Genomic DNA, 6,849 nt, shown 5'->3' with positions numbered 1-6,849 from the left:
CCACTTTATTTTCTATTCCTATGAGATTAGCTTTTTAAGATACACATAAGCAGTATCATACAGTATTTGCCTGTCTCTATACGACTTACTTCACTTTAGCATAATCTACTCACATTCTATCCATGTTGTTGCAAAAGGAAGGATTTCCTTCTTTTTTAATAACCAAAAATATTCTTCTGTGTGTGTGTGCGTGTGTGTGTGCACGCTTTACACTTTATCCATTCATCCACTGATGGATGTTTGGCTGCAATTGTAAATAATGTAAATAATACCTACAACAAACATGGGAATGAAGATATTTCTTTGAGGTAGTGATTTCATTTCCCTCAGATACATAATAAGAAGTGGGATTGTTGGGTAATATGGTAATTCTATTTTTAATTTTTTGAGGAAACTCCTTACTGTTTTTCACAGTGGTTGTACCAGTTTATATTCCCATCTACATTTTATTTTTATTTTTAAATAAAATTTACTTGTTTGTTTTTGAGAAAAAGAGAGAGGTGGGAGAGGCAGAGAGAGAGACAGGGAGAGAGAATCCCAAGCAGACACCATGCTATCAGCACAGAGCCCACCTTGGGACTTGAACTCACTGACCATGAGATCATGACCTGAGTTGAAATCAAGAGAGGGATGCGTAACTGATTGAGCCACCCAGGCGCCCCTCCCATCAACATTTTAGAAAACTGATTAGATAATTAATAGATAACTGATTTTAGATCACTGAAAATTTTAGATAATTGATACTTCTCCTCTTGAAGTATAAGCATTTGTGTTTAAATACTCCTGTAAGCATTCTTTAGCTGCATCCTATAAACTAGTTGTATTTTCATTCTAAGTCAATTCTAAGTATTTTCTAATTTTCTTTGGTATTCTTTTATTACATTAATTATTTAGAAGTATTTTTGTTAAATTCTCCAATATTTGAAGACTTTATTATTGACTTAAGCATTAATTACTTTATTTTCAGAGAACATTCTTTGCATGATTTCAATCCTTTATAAAACATTGCATTTTATAGGCACTCAAAAAGAATGTGTATTTTGCTGGTGGGGTGAACTAATGTCAGCTATTTCAATATATTGTGTACTTATTCTGTTGATTACTGAATTAGGAGTGTTGCAGTCTCCAACTGAATTGTGCATTCAACCCCATAATTGTTTGCTTCATGTTATATGAAACTCTTTTGTTAGATGTGTACATGCTTAGCATTGTTATAGCTTCTCATTGAATTGACCCCGTTAACATTAGAACTTTGGGTTTTTCCATCTAGTTTCTCTATCAATTTTATGTGGACATTGAAAAACACTACCATTCTTTAGCGAATCCTCAGGAAAAAACTTTACAGGAATAAAATAACCATGCATATTATAAGCCTGTAAGCTACCTTTATATGCAGTATAGAAAAGATATCCTCTCCACCGGGCACACATCTATGAACACATATCTTCGTAAGCAAATAATACGTGAATAAGAAAAAGATGCTTCTTCCTATGGACATGCAGCTTCTTGGCAGGCACACAAAATGGCATGAAGTATCACACTGGAATTTTGCCTCCAGTCACTCTTAATCTAGGTCCTTTTGTGCTCTGAAGGAACTATACAGTTATCCAAAAGCATATGCACTGGGTCTGGTAATTACTCCAATGAATATACTGCAAATAGTTTATGCTTCAATGTTATATTATCTGTGACATACCCATAATGATAATACATAACGTATGGAAAGGAAAACTAAAAACTCTTTGGTGGGATCACGCATAGCATAAAAATCTCTGTGGTTATAAATGAAGGGGTAATACATGTGAGTCAGATGAATTCATGGGTGTGCTATACTTTTAGCATCCTGTGGTAGTCAGGAAGTTACTCCTGCAGGGTCCTGTGAAGTAAGTGTTTTGTGTGAAATGGTGGATGTGAGCCAAGTTCACTGCATCAGTACGGGGTTTGGTTGGCCCTGCTCCCACCTTCCACCTGTGAAAAACCTGAAAAAGATTCTTCTACTTGCTTTCTGTTTCTATGGGTTATAGGAAACAGTGAGCCTGGGGACATGAGAGGCAATAAGACAGGATCGCCAGCTGGATCTGAAGCTTATTTGCCCTCAGCTCAGTGACTTGATATCTGCAACATCTGTAACATCACTGTGTGGCCGTAGAGGCCACATTTTTATTTTAAGACCTCATCCTGGTGTGGGGGTCTCAGGATGAATTTCTATGACCTTGCAATAGTATACTCCCAGGCTTTTCTGCTTTCCTTTAGATGTAGAGTAGAACAGGCATACAGCATAAGACTATTATTTTACAGACTTATTTTGGGAATAATTGGAACATTCTGAGTATGGATGATATATTAAGGATGATAATGACATTGTGTTTATGTAGGACAGTGTTCTAGTTCTTAGGAGGTATATGCTGACGTATTTACTATTAAGGAGGCAATGATGTCTGCAATTCCCAGATGATTTAGCAGAAAAATCATCCATCCGTCTTTTATGTATTTTTTATATCTGTGTATTTATTGTCTATGTATCTATTATCTATGTCTATCATCTCTCTATCATGTTATTATCAACTGTGGAGAGATGAAGAAATGTGGTGAAATATTAACATCTGATATATATGGATGAAGGGATGTGGATGCTTACTGTAACATTCTATGTAGATCTGAAAAACCCCAAAATAAAATGAATAAAACAAACTCCCAATAGGACCTCTGAGGTCTTCCGACATACATCTTTGTTCTCATTTTCTGGCCATAGCTCTGTTTTCCAGGATAATCAGGATTAAGGCCTCAAGCCTATACAGTAAATTTCTTTTCTTGCTGTCGCAGTGACATGATAAGCCCCAAATGACCAGGCGGCAGTCTTAAATTCCAGTTTAATGTAATGGCCATATACTCTATGGTAAAAGTATTCTCCTTGGCATTAATGTGAAGAAGAAATGCATTATTAAAGGGTCTTATTAAATTATTTTAAAATAAGATTTTTAAATCTTATTTTAAAAAATAGACAAATTTCTTAGCCTCAGTAGTTCAGGTACCCTATTTAGATACAGGAAATAAAAAGTTCTTGTTATGCTTCAGTTTCTATCAAATTTTTTTCTCTTCAGTAATTTTAACAGACTGAAAAAAAAGACTTTGAGGGGAAGTAATAGGATCTATTGGATAACGTTCAAAACCATCTTTTAATTGCTCAAAAGAATACATGGAAATAATCTAAGAAGAGAATAGGGTTGATGCCTTTATTTGCTTGAAGTCACACTAACTCAGAGGTTGAAAACTACTATTCTCTAAAGCTTCATGTTCTCTTCACTTCACACTTAATTTATCAATGAATACATCCATATTTGATTTGGGAAATCAAATTATTACTAGTCTGGTGATTAAACTGCTCTATCCATCTGCTGGTATATTATCATTATTACTTGACTCTAGCTCCATGATAACAGATAATACAAACCATTTCCACTACATTTGGGCAGTGATTGTACAAAAGCATTTAGAAAAAAATGAATGGTTTAACCATATTTTTCTGTACTAAAATTATGATGAAATATGAAGTACAATAACATTAAGTTGAAATTGAAGTAGATTTTCAGAAATGGTAGTGTTTAATGTGTCCAAGTAGAAGTGCTTTTTTTTCTTGGATTATCTTCTGGTTGAGATTGATTCCAGACAGATTTCTGGCCTAATGGACAGCAAGGCACGTGTGAGGTTGTGATGTTTGTTTAATTAGCGTAACTTATTTTATGTCCAGAATAATCATAATACTTTATGCACACTTGTAAAGCTTTTTTGCTCAGTGAGAATCTTTGTTCTTTTAAAATATGTTTATTCTTGATGTCACAGAACAAGAATTTTTTTAAAATCATAATTTGATTTCTGTGTTATTTGTATGATCTTCTAAGAATATCCATGTAACTAAAGTCAAGAAGATATGGTAAAGTTGTATGACAACCTTATCATTTGCTTGCTATATCATTGTTAAAAATAGAATGAAAGGCAGCCTTGTCTTTCTACTTTCTTATTACTATGAATTGAATAAATGCTTTTAGTATTTAAAAAAATATCTATTCATTTAGTAAATATGATTTGAATGCTTCTTGTTTTACAAGATACTCAGGATGTTCTTCCACGTAGATCAAACAAACATGATTGCAACAAGCTTTCCTAGAATTCTGTTTTTGCTTTCATGGCATTTATTCACTCCTAGTCATGCACTTAACTTTGAATAATTTGTAAAATGTCTACCTTTACTGCTGGACTTTAATGCGGGTACCCCATGTGGGTGGGAGAAGTGTCTCTTCTGTTGATGGCTGTATCCTAGTGCCAAACACAGCGATAACCATGTCATTGACATGCTAGCTATATATTTTTGACCGACATGCAGACCGTGAGAACTGTTACAGGAGAAGAAAAATCTAAAGGAAAGCTATTAATGAGGCATAAATGATGGTTCAGATTAAATGCATTGAAATCGAAGGAAGAGAAATGGCAGGCCATAGAGGAATAGCATGTTCAGTGTTTTGAGGCAATTGAGGAGGAATGAATATTTATATAATGGTGAAGTACTCAAATGCCCTAGAACACAAGTTAGATGTCAGGAAGTGATGCAAGGAGGACAGTGGGTCCTAGAAAGAACACCTGAGTCAGGTTATTAGTATCTAATGTGCAAGTCTAAGAAATTTGAAGTGTTTATTTAATGAGATGTGGAAGAATTTTAGGTAGGATTGTATCATTCAGGTTAAATGATTAAAATAAATTGCCTTTTAGTTGCACATCGATAATATCAATTTTCTAAAAAAAATATTTAAGAGCAGAAAGTTTCTTTAAAGGCAGAAACTATACATTTTAATGGTTTAATCATAGTAACTGGCATCATCCCTAGTGCCTTTTAGGTATTGGGCACATGTTTTTGATTAGATGGTCATTTGAATTTGTTAAGTGAAATAATATTCTATAAGGAGTGAGTGAGTCTTAATTTGGACTATAGATAGATAATAGGTAGGTAACTAGATAAGTAGATATGAAGACATGAACGTTTAAAGGTAATAGATGAATGGATAAATACAACTGTGTACACATAAACATTCAAACACATAAAAATCTATACATACATCTAACCACACTCAGACTCATACACACATACAAAGTCATACAGATAGACAAATACACACAAGTACACATATGTTCATACAAATACAAGTGCACAATCACAAACACACACTACAGACATCCACACACATTTGTGAGAGACAATAGATAAAATATTAAGATTAGGAAACACAAAGCTCAGGGAATTATCAGGGAAAATGGTATCAGAAGAACAGACAAATAACAGATGGAAGAGGATTTAAAAGAACAAATGAAAGAATAAAGAGTTTAGTCTCCGTGAAGAAGAGGAATACCCTAAGTGGATTATCGCATTGTAGGCAGATTTCCCAAACTCCTATTGAACATTGCCAAATACTTACTTACACACCAAATATTATCTAAACTAGAATCTGAAGATGGATGGCATAACATATTTACCAAATTTGACAATGTTTTAATTTTGTTTTCCTTTACAGAATTCAAATGTTTATTTTAAAGAAAATGGAAAATAAAAACAAATAAAAGATGAGATAAATTCCATTACCAAAACCCCAAAATTAAAGTGCCAATATTTTGGGTGTTTTTCATTCTAAATTTCAAATCTCTAGAACACATGTTTCAACCTGAAGCACTGAGGGTCACACTACGTAAAGTTTAACTGCTTTTGTCTAGTCTGGGTCTCAGAATTTGTAATTTGTGAGAGTTCAAGAGATTCATCTAACCTGGTTAGTCATCTGTGACAATATTGGGAATAGTTATTTAGAATTATACTTCATGAACATACTAAAAAGATTAAAAGTGATAAAACCAAGATTTAAAAAATATTATTGTTAAACATAAATGTATATAATCAATTTTATAGTGATACATAAAATACGTAAGGTTTCTGTGCCTTTTCGCTAGAAAGAGTAAGAACTCATCTGCTTAAGTGAGGATTTTGCTTAGGTGAGGATGCCAGAGAGAACACCTGAGGTCCGATTATTAGAATCTGATGTGCAGTGTAGGTTTGATGGCAATTTTTCTTTAATGGTATTTTGAATTTTGCTAGTGTCCTGCAAAATATTTCACTGGAAATAGATTTGGGGTTCTATGTGTAACAAGTGACAGTCCTTTCTTTCAGCTGTTGAAAAATATGCCACTTCCTTTTGACCTCCATGGCTTCTGGTAAGAAATCTGCTGTAATTCAAATTGATTTTTGCCTATAGATATCATGTGGTTTTTCTTTCACTGCTTTCACGGTTTTTCTTGGTCTTTATTTTTATTTTACTTTTTTAGGTTTATTTACTTATTTTGAGAGAGAGAGAGAGTGAGCAAGCAGGGGAAGGGCAGAGAGAGAGGGAGAGAGAGGGTCCCAAGCAGGCTCTGTGTTGCCGGCACTGGGCCCAACGTAAGGCTTGAACTCACGAACTGTGAGATCATGACCTGAGCTGACACCAAGAGTTGGAACTTAACCAACTGCTACCCTGGTGCCCATGTCTCTGTTTTTAGAAGTTTGAATAGGATGTGTCTTTGTATGGGTTTCTTTGGGTTTATTTTGATTCACTCAACTTTGTTAATACATTGGTTTGTTTCTTCTGGCAAGTTTTGGAAAACTTTCTGCCATATTTCTTTGAGTACTTTTCAGTCCCTTCCTCTTTATCCCCTTCTTCTGGGATTCGGATTACACAAATATTAGACTTTTGATTTGCTCCCACCAGTCCCTGAAGTTCTGTTGCTGTTGTTGTTATTATTTTTCTAGTTTGGTTTCTCTGTGTGTGTGTGGCA

The sequence above is a fragment of the Suricata suricatta genome, chromosome 4 (genome assembly GCF_006229205.1).
Source record: "Suricata suricatta isolate VVHF042 chromosome 4, meerkat_22Aug2017_6uvM2_HiC, whole genome shotgun sequence".
Taxonomy (NCBI): domain Eukaryota; kingdom Metazoa; phylum Chordata; class Mammalia; order Carnivora; family Herpestidae; genus Suricata; species Suricata suricatta.
Note: the sequence above shows the minus strand (reverse complement) of the source record.